The sequence below is a fragment of the Choloepus didactylus genome, chromosome 8, assembly GCF_015220235.1.
Source record: "Choloepus didactylus isolate mChoDid1 chromosome 8, mChoDid1.pri, whole genome shotgun sequence".
In the NCBI taxonomy this organism is placed as follows: Eukaryota; Metazoa; Chordata; class Mammalia; order Pilosa; family Megalonychidae; genus Choloepus; species Choloepus didactylus.
In genome coordinates this window covers 40,020,753-40,038,360 of record NC_051314.1, presented here as the reverse complement: position 1 = coordinate 40,038,360, position 17,608 = coordinate 40,020,753, and the positions used below count along the sequence as shown (strand labels likewise).

Here is a 17,608-nt window from a genome sequence, read left to right as displayed (position 1 = left end):
ATTTTAATTCAGTTTTACTGAGATATATTCACATACCATACAATCATCCATGGTGTACAATCAACTGTTCACAGTACCGTCTTATAGTTGTGCATTCATCACCCCTGTCCTAGTTTGCTAATGCTGCAGAATGCAAAACACCAGAGATGGATAGGCTTTTATAAAATGGGGGTTTATTTCACTACACAGTTACAGTCTTAAGGCCACAAAATGTCCAAGGTAACACATCAGTAATCAGGTACCTTCACTGGAGATGGCCAATGGCATCTGGAAAACCTCTCTTAGCTGGGAAGGCACATGGCTGGCGTCTGCTCCAAAGTTCTGGTTTCAAAATGGCTTTCTCCCGGGATGTTCCTCTCTAGCAAGCTTGCTCCTCTTAAAAATGTCACTCATAGCTGCACTCCCTTTCCTCTCCTTGAGCCGGCTCATTTATATGGCTCCACTGATCAAGGCCCACCCCGAATGGGTGGGGCCATGCCTCCACAGAAATATCCCATCAGTTATCCTCCACAGTTGGGTGGGGCGCATCTCCATGCAAACAACCTAATTCAAACGTTCCAACTTAATCCCCACTATTATGTCTGCCCCACAAGATTGCATCAAAGAATATGGCTTTTTCTGGGGGACATAATACATTCAAACCGGCACAACCCCAATCTATTTTTGAACATTTTCCTTATACCGGTAAGAATCAGAATCACAGTAAAAAATAAAAATAAAAAAAGAACAACCAAATCACTCTCCCCATCCCGCTCTATTTTTCATTTAGTTTTTGTCCCCATTTTTCTACTCATCCACCCATACAATGGATAAAGGGAGTATGATCCACAGGGTTTTCACAATCACCCCTTGTAAGCTACATTGTTATACAATCATCTTCAAGAGTCAAGGCTACTGGGTTGGAGTTTGGCAGTTTCAGATACTATATTAAAACCTAAAAAGTGTTATCTATATAGTACATAAGAATGTCCACCAGAGTGACCTCTTGACTCCATTTGAAATCTCTCAGCCACTAAAGCTTTATTTCGTTTCATTTCACATCCCCCTTTTGGTCAAGAAGATGTTCTCAATCCCACGATGCCAGGTCCAGATTTATCCCTGGGAGTCATATCCTGTGTTGCCAGGGAGATTTACACCCCTGTGAGTCAGGTCCCATATGGGGGGAGGGCAGTGAGATCACCCACCAAGGTGGCTTAGTGAGAGAGAGAGGGCCACATCTGAGCAACAAAGAGGCACTCGGGGAGACTCTTAGGCACAATTATTAGCAGGTTTCACCTCTCCTTGAAGCAACAAGCTTCATAAGAGGCAGCCCCAAGACAGAGGTCTCAGCACATCAAGCTGTCAGTCCCCAACATTTCTGAGAACATCAGCAACAATCCAGCTGAGGAAGTCCAACACCTCTGCATTCTCCCCCAGCTCTTCAGGGGTGGCTATATATTTTTAAATAAAAAAAAGTACATATTGTTTGATTACTCAGTTCCATTCCTGTGATTCTGTGCCATAGAAATAAAAGTACCTAAGGATGTTTTTTGCAGCTGTTTGTAGTGGCACAATACTGAAAAATAAATGAGTAACCAATAGAGGAATGGATGAATAAATTGTGGTATATGTGTAACACAGAATATTATATATTCATTAAAAGTGTGAGTTAGCCCTATAAAACCTATAATAGTTCCCTAGAACCACTGTGACAAATTGTCACAAACTAAAGGACTTAAAACAAATTTATTCTCTTGCAGTTCTGAACGCTAGCAGTCTGAAATTGAGGTGCTGGCAGAGCTGTGCGAAAACTTCCAGAGGAAGATCCTTCCTTGCTCCTTCTAGCTTCTGGCTGCTGCAGGTTTTCCTTGGCTTGTGGCAGCATAACTCCAAAATTTGCCTGTCTTTACATGGGTGTCTTTCCTCTGAGTCTCTGTGTCCAATTTTCTCTCTTCTTATAAGGAGAGCAATCATATTGGATTTAGGGCTTATGCTAATCCAATATGACCTCATTTTAACTTAACTAATTTCATCTGCAAAGACCATATTTCCAAATAAAGTCAATTTTGAGGTTCCTGGTGGATGTGAACATTTTAGGGAACACTGTTCAACCCTGTATACCACCTAACTGGGGAGGATTTATATTATTTATTGTTAGGGAAGAAAAGCAAGATGTAATTCTTATATACAAAATGACACCATTTTGGTAAAACAAACTGATAAACATGGATACTCCCTGTCCTGTATGTGACTAGGCTATGATGCAGAGAATATGAATAAATGTTTAACATTTGTTATCTAATTGGGAGGTAGGATCGAGGAGAAGGTGAGGAAGAGGGGAGGAGGGAAGTAAAAGGAAAAAATAACATGCCATATACAAAGACCCAACTTTGAGCAAGGGCATAGAAAATAAACTGAGAGAAAAATAAACAAAACAACAGGCAAACAAACAGACAACTTTAGGATATAAGAATTAAATGCCCTGATAGAAATGATGTTATTCTGCACAAACAAGGTGGAACAAGCCTGAAGTGAGAAACACAGAAAAAAATTTTTAGAATACTTTCAGAATAATCCATTTAGTAATACTGGTTAAGAGTTAAATCTAAATCCTTTGGCAGATAGAATTGGGGATTGATTTCAGATCCCACCCTATGATATTTATTTTTAGTTACATCCATTTGAATGGATGATAAATGCTATGGAGATCACAAAGAATTCATTTTAAAATGTAATGAGTCCTTAGTTTACCTATGAATTCAAAATTTGTTTTTCCTTTGGTAAAATTAAGTAAATGATAGAACATTTTTCTCTCACCATACCATGGCATATCGTATTTTATTTCATAAATTTCTTGGTGCTCTCCAGGAGTGAGAGTGAATATAATTTGTTACTTTTTTTCCACTCTTTGCCTTGCACAAAGTTGGAACTCAGTAAACAGTTTGTTAAAGAGGATTGAATTCTACTTTTTATAGAGTGCTTTCCAGCTGAGATAAGTCTCTGATAAACAAGAATTCCTTATCCTAATATACCTAACTTTATTCCTCCTGAAGCTGGAGATGAGACAGACTTTTTAAATTTAAACGCAAAAAGGATCTGCAGAATGTAGACCGCCAGTCACAATGAGCACCAATATCACCTTCACTGCAGTGTGTGTTTAGCCGGTAACAGGTGATTAAATGCATCACAGTAGTATCTTGCTGATTGGAGGGCCACACCAGTTCTCAGGGTTTCTAAGGTAACTGATTAAAGAATTTAAGAAACGAGGCCTCATTTAGACTGATTTTCTTGGAAAGGTAGAATTTCTTTTCCTGCAGCCTGTATTGAGAGACAAGGCTTATTTGTTTTAATGTTTTCCATTTCTCTGAATTTTACAACACAAGGTGTTCAAATACCTTTTGGTAGAACCTACTGGAAAATGTTACCAAAATAAATATGTAGAACTCAGTTTTGCCGATCCAGGAAAACACTCGGTGGGGTTACTGGTAAATAAGAGGCAACTCAATGAAGACTCTGTTTTCCTTTCAGCTTGACTTTTTATTTACTTCTTTGCAGCACAAGCTATAAACAGTAATATTGATGAAGTTGGGCCAACTCCTCAGTGAAGGACTCTCCTTTACAAAACCCGTGGCGTTGGATGGGCCCAATACAGACAGGCTTTTCATGCAGTTAAGCTGCTCAGCCTTGACACCCACAGTGATGAACTGCCATTGAGATAAGTTCAGCAGTTCTCTGGAATGAGCTCTTTTCGGCTATAAAAGAGCTTCTGGGGAGAGACAGGGCTTTCTTCCAATGGGAGATTAAGGGAATATTTATTTTCCTTCTTTTTAATCAGGAGGCAGCAGCTAATCTGAGATCCAACTAGCAGATTGTTCATGTATTTCTACAGTATTCCTGCTTTTTCTCTTTACAGAGTAATTACCCAAATCTCTGAAACTAAGGGATTATTTTCCATTTAACTTACTGAAGTATGAGTATTTCATTACCACATAAAGGTTACTGCCTTTGTTCTTTTCTCTTGCAAAAAAGTATTAAATCTCAGTTATCCAATGTGAGAGGCAATGGTTGCTGCTCTTTTATTTTTTTTTAATTTTTTAGTGCAATTTTATTGAGACATATTCACATACCGTACAATCATCTAAAGTGTACAGTTGTTCACAGTATCATCATATAGTTGTGTATTCATCACCACAAACAATTTTTTGAACATTTCATTACTCCAAGAAATAAAAATGAAAATAAGAATAAAAATAAAAGTATGAAAGAACACCCAAAACATGTAAAAGATAGAAGAAAAATAAAAATAAAATAAAATACAATGAAAAGGTCAGGCAACACCACCACCACCAAGAATCCCATATCACTCCCTTATATCCCCCTCTTGTAGACATTTAGCTTTGTTATATTGCCTTTTTTACAATTAATGGGAGCATCTTACAATGTTACCATTAACTATAGACTCTAGTTTGCATTGATTGTATTTTTTCCCCTTGAACCATCCAATTGTCAACACCTTGCAATGATGACATTCATTTGTTCTTGGTTACTGCTCTTTGATGCAAGAATAATGTTGATTACATTTCCTTACATTTTAAGGGCAATGGTATTTGTTATCATTGACTCTTGAGGTCCTGTGTTAACTTCAAAATTGCAATGAATTCACACTTTTGTGGAATGATTCCAGCATGCTAGGCTCGCACTAGAGTGTAAGCTTTGAGATTTTGCCTGTTTGGTTCACTGTTAAGTCCTTGTGCCTTGCAGAGTCCCTGGCATGTTGAAGATCCCTCCAAACTGTTGATTTGATGGATGAATGCATAAGCGAATGAAAGGAGGTGTCCTGCACTGGGATAAGGGCACGGGTGAGGTTAACAGCAACTGCTCCGCCAACTGGAAGTTTGGGGACCTGGGCCTAGAGCCACTCATCAAAGCAGAAACTGGGGAAACAGATACAGCTGAAAGCTCCAGGAGGAGGTCCATTTCAATAGGAAGAAAATACTATTTTGTTCTGTGGCTTTAAACCAAAAGTGGCAATGGTGATAATAAGCTACTACATAGTTTACATACATTGTGATTGAAGCACGGAAGATCTCACAAAGTGAATGTTATTGTCTCCGTTTTATGATGTGAAAAATGAGCCTCACAAGGTTTAATGATTTTCCCAATGTCACATAACTGGTAAGTGGTAAAGTTTCAAAGTCTGTGCTCTTTTAATACATTTATGTAAATAATAGGTATTGGATGTAGTCACATATTCAGCATGAGGAGGCAAGGGAGCCCAGTTATCAGGAATACTCCAGAATGTATAGGTTAGAAGATGAGGAAATCAGGAATCTAGGCCAATAGACCTTTAATATCAGGGGAACCTTTTGAGGGGGTTACAGGAACCCAGTCACTGGGCTGGAAATTTTGGTTAAGAGGCAGGAAGATCTGGTAAGAGGAAGACCTAGGATCTGAGTTACTAGACAGGCTACAGGGATAGTCATTCAGGCACAGGGTGTATTAGTTTTCTGTTGCATAACAAATTACCACAAATGTAGTGATTTAGAATAATACTCATTTACTAGCTCACAGTTCTATAGGTCAGATGCAAACCTGGGCTTAAATCAAAGTGCTGGCCAGCCTGGGGAAGAAGATGCTTCCAGGCTTATACTGGTTGTTGGCAGAACTCAGATCTATGGGTTGTAGGACTGAGATCTCCATTTCCTTGCTGGCTGTTATCTGGGAACTGCTCTCAGCTCCTAGAAGGCTGCTTTTAGCCTCAACTCGGCAATGCGGAATTCCCCCTGCATCAAATGCCCATCACTTTTCAAATCTCTCTGTCTTCCTCTTCTGCTACTAGCTGGACAAAACTCTCTGCTTTTAAAGAGCTCATGTGATTAGAATAAGCCCACTTGAATAAACTATTTTAAGATAACTGATTAAAAACCTTAAATGCATCTGCAAAATCCCTTTGGCATGTAAAGTAACATAATCATGGGAATCCACAGTCCTAGGCATAAGGGTAGGAAATCTTGGGGTCCATCTTGGAATTAAGCCTACTATATAAGAGAACAGTTAGGACCAGACTAAAGAAAAAATTGGGGATGCTGAGTTCCACTGTGTTGAGCTCCTTAAATTTCTCCCGTGTGGCAGATTGCATTATATACTCCAGAAAAAAACAAGTTCTTCATCTAATGCATTCGTGTGGGTGTGTGAACCCACTGTAAATGGAATTTCTTGAAGATGTTATTTTTAGTTAAGGTGTGGCCAATTAAATCCCGATGGGTCTTAATCCTATTACTGGAGGCTTTCTACTGTGTAGAGAAAGCTACAGGGAGGAGCAGAGAGCAGGAAGCTGGCAGTCAGTGGGAACCAGGAAGAGAAAGGAGAGAATGTAGGATGGGAAAGTCAAGGAATCCCAAGGATTTCCAGGCTGCCAGAACACTACTAACTCCGGAAGGAAACAAGCCTTCTAGTCTCTGAAACCAGGAGCCAATAAATTCCTGTTAGTAAGCTGACCCATTGTATGGTATTTATCTTAGCAGCTTGGAAACTAAGACATCCTGCTGTAGGTCAGTTACATCAAACTATGGAGTTAGGGTGGCTGCAGCTAAATCACCGGTCCTTACCCATGCTCAGCCTGTTTCAGCAGGCTCACAGGCAAGGCGGTTTAGGAGAGTGAGGAGAAAGATGCCCAAACACTTACCCACATGATTCTGATATCCTTTAGGAAATGTATGAGAGGCTTGTGACTACTTTTTGACATTAAGAATTTTGCTAGTGGAAGAGAGCTGTGTGATAATGTTGAAATCTGTGTCTTCTCTGGCCTTTTCTGAAATGTGTACCTGTTCATGCAAAAAAAAAAAAAAAAATTATATATATATATAATTTTGCCCAAAGGCTTGTTCACTTCTTCCTCAGTTGTCATTTTAGTGTTAGGAAATAGGCAAGTGACTCTTGCCTGCAGAGGACTTTGCAACAGCTCTCAGTTAACGATTGGCTCCACAACTAGACATCCTGACACACAGGAATGATAATTTACAGGGCTCTTGCTATTTTTATTTCTTTTTGTGGCAGGAGAGAAATCGCCGGTGTTTCAGAATAAATTCTCTCCCTTTAAGCAGAGAACTTTTGCCAAAGGCAAGAACTAAAAATAAAATCTTCCTTTCATGCTTGTATTCCTGGGCTTCCTCAATCAGAAGATTCTGCGGGGACAGTGAAATAGACAACATGCCTAGAATATTTTAGAATCACTGAATTCCCCAACTGGCGCAAAAACAGCATATCAGGGAGTGCCTAGTTTACCTATTTGTAATATATGGCTTAAAAAGCAGTCTGTCTGGGTGAGACAATTTAATATTCTTGACAGTATTAAATGTCAGCATCAACTATTGGGCAGAATTCAGATTTCCTTCTTCTACCTTCAAAACAGGCTTTTTATTTTTCTCCCTTTCTTTTTTTTAATGGAAGCTCTATATTTTCACTCATAATCAAATGGGATATATTTGACTAGTTGGGTCCTCAGAGTTATTGCTACCCTGTTTAAATGAGCAGCCAGCCCAGTTAACCTGTGAGGATGTCAGAGGAAAGGCAGGTTCTCTGGGTACACAACAAACTAATGGGGCTAGTTCTTCACCCTCTCCATGTGCATGTCTGACAGTGAGAACGTTCATTGCTTTTTTATTGGTCCTGTTATTTAATCTCCACCAGGGACCTAATGGGGATAATAAAGCTTTTTATTTTGCAAAGCTATGTTGATAAGAAACTAGCATCCATACTCACATTGGGGTAATGCATTTTGCTCATATACCTAATATCTCAGATAGGTGTTCCTGGAACAATTTCCTCTATGAAGTCTTGGTCTCCTCATGCAAATGCCACTTTATAATGAACTTTTAGTCACCAAACTGTCTCATAAGGGATGTGACGTTTACAGGCATTCAATTTAGAGCTGACAGATGCAACTTCAGTGTGATTCATCAGTTTGACTTCTAGTGGTTTGAATAGTAGCCCCCAAAAGATACAGCCACATCCTAACCCCAGGACCCATGAATGTGACCTTATTTGGGAAAAGGGTCTTTGCAGTTGTAATTAAATTAAAGCTATCAAGATGAGATCATCCTGGATTATCTGGGTGGGCTCTAAAGCCTATAACAGGTGACTTATAAGAGATCGAAGAGAAAAAGGCACAGAGAGAAGAGGGGAAGGCCCTGTGAAGTCAAAGGCAGAGAGTGGAGTTATGCAGTCACAAGGCAGGGGACACCTGGTACCACCAGAAAATGGAAGAGACAAAGACTGGACTCTCCCCAAGAGCCCTGCCTCCTTGATGTCAGACTTCTGGCTTCCAGAACTGTGCAAGAATACATTTCTGTTGTTTCAAGCCACTGAGTTTGTGATTTTTTTTCTGACTGCTCTAGGAAATTAATACAGATTCTAAACCATGTCTGAAACAAAAAGATGTTACAGCTTTTAATTCTCTTTTTTGTTTTGTTATTAGTAGATTGGAGAGGTACTTTGTCCCTGCCAGCCCATCTTCCGAATTTCTGGCCATCCTTTTTGTGATTGGTGAATGTGAAGCCTGTAAACGGGTCGTTCCAGGTATGAGCCAGGACTGCCCTCCGGGAGAGGTTCACGGGTGTTTCTCTGAGGCATAAAAATGACATGCACCTGAGCCGTAGCACGGCTGCTGCGCCTGTTGAGGCACATGGATGAAGTGCTCTTTCTTCTCTCACAGAACAAGAAGGAACCTCATGTCGTTGCAGATCTAGAGGACATCGCTCACCCTTCTCCCACTTTCTTGTGCAATAATCTGAGTTGAGTGGTGAGAAAATATAACCCAAACTCCCTTTGAATAGTGATCCTCTACTTTCTTCTCCACAGGATCTTTGTAAGAGAGAAGGAGAAAAAAAGCTTGTTTTTATTACATTTTCTTGCTTTCATTTGCTTAGTTTTTTGCATACCTATCACACAGTAATCCCCAAACTCTTGGACTCTAAATCACCTCTCAGTACTTTCTAACACATCGGTAAACTTCAAGTCTTAAGTTTTCTCTAGAAGCTTCCTCCCCCATGCCCCCATCCTTGGAGCCCTCACTACTTTATTTCAATGGGGGGTGGGGTGGGGGGTTTGGTGCTCTCTAGGCCTGCCATGAATTCATCCTCATGGGACATCCCTTCACCATCATCCCTGGAATTCATTTTGCTTCTTTCCTGTGATTCTTTGCTTTCCATTTTTTTGCATTTACTCCCTTATTTTGGTCAAGCATATTCTCCTGATTCTTTTTCAGAAAGAGCATATCAGAAGTTAACATTTTGTGACTCTACAGTCTGATAATGTCTTTAAACTTCCCTCGATTGATAGTATGGCTGGGCATAAAATTCTGGATTAGAAGTAACATTCCCCTTAATTTTGATGGCATTGCACCATTATCTTCTAACTTCCAGTGTTGTTGAAAAATCTGATGCCATTTTAAGTTTGATCCTTAGATGACTTTTCCTTTTTTTCTGTGAAAAACAGTATTTTTTCTTTTTCATAGAAGTCTAAAATTTTATTATAGTATACATCTGTATGTGTCTTTTTCATTCACTGTGCTGGGCACTTGATTTTATCAGAAAATTCATGTCTTTAGCTCTTTAAAATTCTCCTCTATGATTGCACTAATAATTTTCTCTCTACATTTTCTCTGTGCTCACTTCCTGAAACTCCTACTAGTTAAATGTTGGCTCTCCTTAAGCAATATGATTTCTTTTTTTTCCTATTTCCTCCATTTTTCATCTTTTTAAACTTTCTGTTAAGCTTTTTAGGAATTTTGCTAAAATTATATTCTAATATTTCTGTTATTTTTTATTTCTATCATTTTTAATTTTCAAGAGCTGTCTTGTATTTTGATTCTGCCTCTTTTATAGTTTTCTAGTCCAAATTATGGATTAAATATTTCTTTGAGGATGCTAATTATAATTATACTTTTTGAAGTTTTCTGTGCTCTTTTTATTTTCAGTATTTTCTCTGCATTCCCTTTTTGTTTTTGGTGTTTTTTATGTTAGAAATTTTCATTAAGTATCTGGTAATCCTATTTCATATTTTAAAATGAGGTATGTTTTAGCTTATTGGAAGCTCTGTTTTTATAGGCAGAATTTGCCAACTGGTCATAGACTTGACCATAAGGTGATTGAGTTGGAATTCATCAGTATTATTGGGTAAACCCTAAATGCCAGTATCTGTTCTTTTCTATTGGCCTGGTCTGTTTCTCCAGAGATGAGTCCACTTCCCTGCTTGGTAACTTATTAGTTGAGGGGGCGGAGAGTCTACTATTGAGGATCTAGACTTTCACATAATCCTCCTGTTTTCAGTATGGTTCCTAGCGCATGGTTCCTAGTGCCTGCTTTCAGCTGTGGTTGGTATTCCTGTGTTCAGAGCCTTGGGTTCAATTTTCCAGAGACTTAACCTTGAGCCTTCTACCTGAATTAGGGAGTAGGAAACAAATGGCTTATTAGGGCAGGAGAAATGTTCTGGAGATCTTGCTGCTCCTTATAGATACTTTCAAGCAATCTACCTGCTTTTAGTCTTATCCCTTACCCACTGCCTTCAGGTACCTGGTACCTCAATTCTTGAGCAGGGTTTTTGTGGCAGAAAAGCATATATGATGAATGCACTTGCTTTCTCCTATTCTAATCAAGAAAATTCTCCCTTCTGGCTTCAACTTTCTCTACTCTGCTCAATTAGCACTTTTCCATCTGATTTCCAGATTCCAAAATTTTAATGACAGTGCCCCATCTATATCCTTATTTATTTATACCTTTTGAAAAAAACATTTTATTGTCATTGTAGTGGTGTTTCCAAAAGGAAATGTGATGCATGATTATGTTCAAAACTGGCATTTAACATCTATAGGCCCCAGTTTCCTCATCTATAAAATGAAAAGGTTAGACTAGATCAGAGTTCCTAAGTGTTAACTTGACAAAACAGTAGGCTGACTGCTTCAGAATCATCTGGGTAACTTGATAGTGCACATTCCCAATTCCTACTCATGGAAAAATCTAAGTATGTGGAGTGGAGCCCAAATTTCCAATTTTTTAAAGCTTCCCAGGTGTTTCTGATGGCAACCAGATTTAAAAACTACTGGACAAATTGCCTGTAACATATCTTCCAGCTGTGAGAATTTATGATGTCTTTTTTTGGATCCTGCCACTGTCTCTTGGCTAAGGTAAAAAGTATTCTAATTTCCACTGACCATGGGAAAATTGGGGAGTTCCTTCTATTTCCACTGTTCTACAAAAATTCTAGTATAAGCACATCACAGGCAACAGCTTAACACAGAGACTTGACTCCCCTACAACTTCTCCAAATTTCATAATTTTCTTCTTTATTCACATGACTTCTTCTTTAGTTTTGAATTTTCTTGGGACTCATCTTATTCTACCGCTAAAAAGCAACATAGACAAACATATGAATACACACTCAGAACAGGGGCCTTCTGCCCTCACAGACTTTCTGAAAGAGCAAGAGGTTTATTCTCACAGAGGTGGATGTTGGTAGCTTTCCAAACAAGAACCAGAACTCAGACACATGTTTATCTGCACAGAAGCTTACAATGCTTCTTTGAGAGTGTTTAGTCAAGGATGACACAATTGTTGCAGTAATCAAGACGGCTTTTTTTTTTTTTTTCTTTTTTTCCACAGAAGATCATTGTTTGGACTTTTAAAGCAAACAAACAATAATCATCATTTTATGGTGCATGTACGTCAAATGGATACATCTAGATGTTTGGATGTGCCCACACATAGCGTCTCCCCATTGCCTTTATAAATGTTTGTGACTATGAGAACTTGCATCTAAACAGCTCATTGATATGAATCCATGTTGTTTTTCATCAGTTTCATTAGAAGTCAAACACAGGACTTTAGTTAACAGGCAATCAGCACTTTTTCAAATATTATCTTAGGTCAGAGTGTTTAATGATAAGATTTTATAGGCATTAACATTCTTCCTGTTGATAAGCCTCACTATACCACCACAACTTGTCCTGACCTCTACTACACCCTATCTTAAGGGTGGGAAAAGTAGGCAGTAAATAATTTTGGAGACATTCAGTCAACATCTTATTAATATGGGGCCAATTCGTAATTATTAAGCACTCACTCTGTTCCCAGCCCTGTCCTAAGAGAGAAAGAAGTAAAAGAATTAGACCCTTCCTTGTTGGAATTTACAATCTAGTCAGATACATTCATAATCAAACAGCTTATAAGTTCTATGCTTTTTCTTCTTCCTGTCTCTCTGTCATCTCGTTTCTTCCCTCACTAGTTTCTTTTCTCTTTCACTCATGATATATGGCTTCAGGGTTGCCTAGTAGTGTGACCAATTTTCAATGAGCCAAAAGACAAAGTGTAGGAGTAGAAAGGTTTTGTGGATGATGAATTCTGGATTTAAGGTCCCATTCTGCCATTTGTTGACTCTGAGACCTTAGAGAAAGTCGGTTAACCTCTATGAGCTTAATATCCTCATCCTTAAAGCAATATAAAACCTACCTTATATATTTATTACAAGGATTAGAAATAATGGATACAGCATACATAACATGTTATACGCATAGTAGATGTTTAATACTATTAACTAGAGGTGCAACTACTGGTAATGTTAAATGTCAACCTCTAGAAAGTGGCTTAAATGCCAGGAAATACTTTTGAAATGCCATGAGGATGTGTTTCTAGAAATAACATTGAGGTTGCTCCTGTTCAAACCATTATTTTTATTAGCTAGCTCTGTTGTGTATAGCCATGGCTGCCTCCACCTCCCATACCTTACATCAGAAGGAGAAGAATTAGGAAAAACCAGGTGTCTGCTCTGAGACAGTACCTCTCAATTCTTGCTTAATAGCTCAGAAAGTAAATGCCATACTTTGTTTATTCATTCAACAAATATTTAATCAACATAAAAAGGGAGTAGGGGCTTGGAAGAACTAGAAAGCATTTGGGATGACTGTTAGGTGTAGGAAGTGGTGAGAAATTAGCTTGGAGAGTCAGACAGGGGTCAGGTCACACAGGCTGTCTTGGCCATGTTCTGAATTTGGACCTTATCCTTGATGAAAAATATGACATCAATGGACTTTTTGGGTCATAGAGAAGTATACTCAGATTTGCCTTTTTTTTTTTTTAAATGATGATAACTTTAGTTTCAGGGTGGAAAATAGATTGAAAGAGGCAAGAATGAGGACAGGAGGGGACATTTGGGGAGCTGTTGCTGCAATCCAGGAAGCAAGAGATGATAGTTGCATGGGACATATATATGTTGTCACAATAACAATTTTGAGAGAGAGAGAGAATATGATTGCCTTATCTAAGGAGGATGGAGAGGATTAGAAAGCTTGAAAGCTGTTTAGGAGATACAAGTGTACTATACCTAGGACTTGTTAGGAGCAGATAATTTTGGATTTCAGAATCTTTTGGATATTTCTAAGAAGGTAATATGATGCATATAAAATATATTATACAGTACCCTCTATAAGGTCTGGATAGTAATCAATACAAAATTCCACAGTAAAACAGGAATATTCACAGTAAATGAGATTCATGAAGATCATTTCAGAGGAGGGTTTGCTGCCAAATGAGTTATGAAAAAATATTTCATTTTTAGAGTAATTTGTTTTGAAATTGTGGGTAATTAATTGGATAATAATTAATAACAATTATGCAGTTGGTAATTAATTGGATAAGGTAGGCAGAAGAAGCCAAAGGCTGAGTTAAGGTTGACAATTGTGTTTTTGTTTTGGGAACTGGGCAGATGGTAGTGCCACCCAGAGAGAGAGCAGTCAAAGCAGGAGATGCACATTTGTGGCTATAATGATGGACTCACTTTTGAGCATGAGCCAGTAATATTTGTGGAACATTTAAGTGGACATCAAGTAGCAGTGTTTCAAGAACAAAGGAGAGGCCATCAGTATTCAGAAGCTGGAAAGAGAATAGAGAAAGTGAGTACTATTTGTCTCTTGATTTTAGGAACTAAAAGTGCCTGCTGGTGACCTTAACTAGAGCAGAGTTAGTGGCATGACAGGAGAAAGAAACCCAAATGTAGTGCAAGAAAAGAGAATAGGCAATTGCAGGTACATATTTTTGTTGTTTCTTCCTTACACTTCTTTATCTTCCAAAATTTCTATGTTGAGTATATATTCATTACTTATATAATCAAATCAAAACAAAACAGTTATTTAAACTAATCCTTAAGGCCAACACATAAACAGGATGCATTTCACATCAAAGGAACTATATTTGAATTAATTAGCAGCTCTTGTAGTTACTTTTTTGTTGTTGTTTTTCTTCTTTTATTTTGCTTATATAGAACAACAAATTTCCCATCTTAACCATTCTAAAGTGTAAATTTCAGTGGAACCAATTACAATCACAATGTTGTGCTGCCATCAACACCATCCATTACTGAGACTTTTTCATGACTCCAGATAGAAACTCTGTACCTATTAAGCAATCATTCCTCATTTCCCCCTTTGCCTGGTCCCTGGTAACCTCTAATCTACTTTCTGACTCTATTGATTTGCGTATTTTAGGTATTTTATGTAAGTGGAACCAAAAATATTTGTCCTTTTGCATTTGGCTTATTTCACTGAACATAATGCTTTAATGTTGCAGCACAAGCAAGAACTTCATTTCTTTTCATGACTGGATAGTATTCCTTTGTATGTATATACCATTCATCTGTTGTTGGCCAGTTGGATTGTTTCCACCTTCATATATCTTTTAAAAGTTTCCTGTATATTTATTTACTGCATATGTATTTGTCTTTCTGGTTAAAATGAGACCCATCTTGCATGTAAATGAACATTAGAATTAGTAGACTAGTTATAAAAAGGATAAAAAAATAAAGAAGCCGAATTTCTTGCCTTTAACAATCTGATGCAGAAGACAAATCTAGAAAAAATAAAGATTGTGCTGTATGATTAAGCCTCTGAAAAGAAATTTAAAAAAACAACAGGAGTGTGCATCTAAATTCCTAAATTCCAATGCAAATTTGGAATACACTAAGGCCCTATCCTTGAAATTTTTGATTAATTAGGTCTCAGGAGGGGCTAAGGTTCTGCATATTTAATAAATTTCAAGGTGATTCTGGCAAGAGGAGAGGGATTAGAATCAAGGATATACATCTAGGAATGACCCTTGAAGAGCTGAGAATTTAAATCATAAGATAGGGTGAGAATGTGGAGAAGAGACTGAGGAAGCTGAGAGCAAAACCCATTTTTGCCCTTTTTACTTAAAAGACGAACTAGGAGGAGTATATGACCAGACTGTAATCTTTTTGAGGGCAGGAGCATAATTCATGTTCTTTGTGCTCTTTTTCTCCCTTAGACTTTTAGAATCTCTTGTATATAGAATTGTTCAGTAATATCTGTTGAATAAATGAACTGATGATTAATTTCAGGGTTGTCAAACACCACATTAGAAGGAATAACCGTACTCAAAGACTTTTAGATTTTTTCTAAAGTTCTTACCAAATTTGCACAAGTTACTAAAATATATCTAAGTATCACCACCTGGTGGAAAGAATTCTTGGCTTAAAGATAGGGATCCTGCCACTGAATAGCAGCACTACAAGATATTTCATATCCTTGAACCTCAATTTCTTAAATAGTGAGGAAAATATATTAATTAAAACTAGGAATTTCTATACATAGTTCTAACCAGAAGTCCGAGCAAATAACTAAAATTTTCATAATAGTAAGGATATGAAATACCTAACAGGTTTAAAAAGTCCCAGTGGTAATCTACTAAGTCCATTTAAAAATTAAACTCTGTCAAAAATGTTAATTATGAGGGATTTGGTTACAGACTACATAACATGCTTTCAAAGATCAATGGGTAGACCATATCTAAGAGAAAAACAAATCAGAAAGTTCTTAAAATTCAATAAAAATCCTAATAAGCCACCAAACTCAATTTTTTTCCAACACAGGCCTCTCCTTGGGGAATATTCTTAACTATTTTGTGTCATATCCTACTTGAAAATTGTAATACTCTGACCAAAATGTTTTGCTTTTGCCAGGAATTTTGTCTAATTCAACACACAGTTAGTAGAAAAGAGGTGGTGCAGTTAATATATCACACAGTCAGCAACACCCACACAAGAATGAAAGAGTAGAAGGCTTTGAAAAACAACTTATAAAACAGATATGAAGACTGCTATCCATTTGCTATTAAATCAGGGTGAGAGGTACTGCTTTACCTGGTTCTAGTTTCCAATGAAATAAAGACCCATCACTGTAAAGAAGGAAGATTGGATGGGTCACCTCTAAACTATAGAAATTTCTATGATTTTCTCCAATGGAATAATACATAACTTAGAATAAGGCCAGGCAGCATACTTTTGAAATACAGATATATTTACAGTGATTTTTCATCTCAAGGGTAGGCAGAAGAAATGGAAATAACCAAAATGTGTTTAGTTTCTTCTCAGATATCTCTCCCTTCATTGTAGCCAGCATGCTTTATTTATAAAAGGAGAAGAGCTGTATGAGCCAGCAATGCCATTTCCCAATACCATTTCCAGCATTTCCCTTCTTCTTGGGTAAAGGAAGAAGGCAGATATTAGTAGGAATTGAATGAATGTGGCTATGGAGGGCATTTTATTCTCTATCATGCAAATGTCATTTCATAGAGATGTCCTGTCTGGTATGGAGAACATGTTTTAGATATTCCAGTAAACTATGGATTTTACATATTCTGTTCCACTGTCAGGCATGTGTGCTGCTTTAGGATTAGGAAAGGAAGATCCGTTTCCCCAGTGAAGGTCCTCTGAGCACTGTAAGGCATGTTTAATTGCTAACCAAGCCTTGGCCATGGGAGATTTGGGACTCTGCAGCATTCACTAGAGGGCAAAGGCATTTTAAGCAATTTCTCATACATATTATTCTAAACTGCATACTCTTGAACAGGTTTATCATTTCAATTTTCAAGGGGAGTTTATAGGCTTAGTCCATTTGATGAAGGCACAAGGGGCTTTTGCTTTGAAACTTTCAAGGACAGCCGTGTTGAAATGCATTCTTGATGTTGACAATTATGTGGGGTAAAAGAGCAACTATGCTAAAAGGATCCTTGACCCTGTAATTAAGATTATCTGGGTAAAGGCTGGGGGAGATTTTTTCCTCTTGAGGCAACAGCTTGTATTTTGTCATGGAAAAAATGAGAACAATTAGAGTGTTTTCTAGATTACATACCAGGTGTCGGAATACAGAAGATTTCTGTTCTAGCAGACTGATTATTTTCCCAGTATCAGGTACAGGACAAAGTTTCTGGTTTAGACTCCCTGCTTTCCCTGTTACCAGGTTACTTTGCCTGAAAACTCCCATTCCTGGAACCAGAAGCACCATTTTGATAGAGGCACATCATGTGGAGCAAAGCTCATTTCAAAGGTCAGGCTATTATGAGACAGGAAGAGCTAACATCAAGGAAGGTATAAAGTCCTCCTAGGCCACATGCGATGGTCTTCAAATGATATCCTGAAGGGAAAGGATCATTTACTGCTGTTTCCTCTCCTAAATTTGGTTATCCAGGAGGTTAGGGTCTCCAACTCAAATTAGAACCCAACTTGTATTGACTATGGAGGCTCCAGAAGTTTGTGTTCATTGAATGTGGCTGCTGTGTGTGGTACC

The 17,608-nt window shown here is 37.9% G+C and overlaps 1 long non-coding RNA gene across 6 annotated transcripts in view; it reads left to right on the top strand.

Moving 5' to 3' along the window:
* The window catches only part of LOC119541483, a 107,391-nt gene that overhangs the window by 81,068 nt on the left and 8,715 nt on the right, over positions 1-17,608 (top strand). For 3 of the 6 annotated variants that reach the window (XR_005218290.1, XR_005218286.1, XR_005218291.1), the window contains one exon: positions 8,459-8,771. This is a non-coding gene — a long non-coding RNA (uncharacterized LOC119541483). Of the gene's footprint in view, positions 1-4,740; positions 5,155-8,455; positions 8,772-17,608 lie in introns of all 6 variants that reach the window. The other 3 variants (XR_005218288.1, XR_005218287.1, XR_005218289.1) reach the window with 3 other exon arrangements.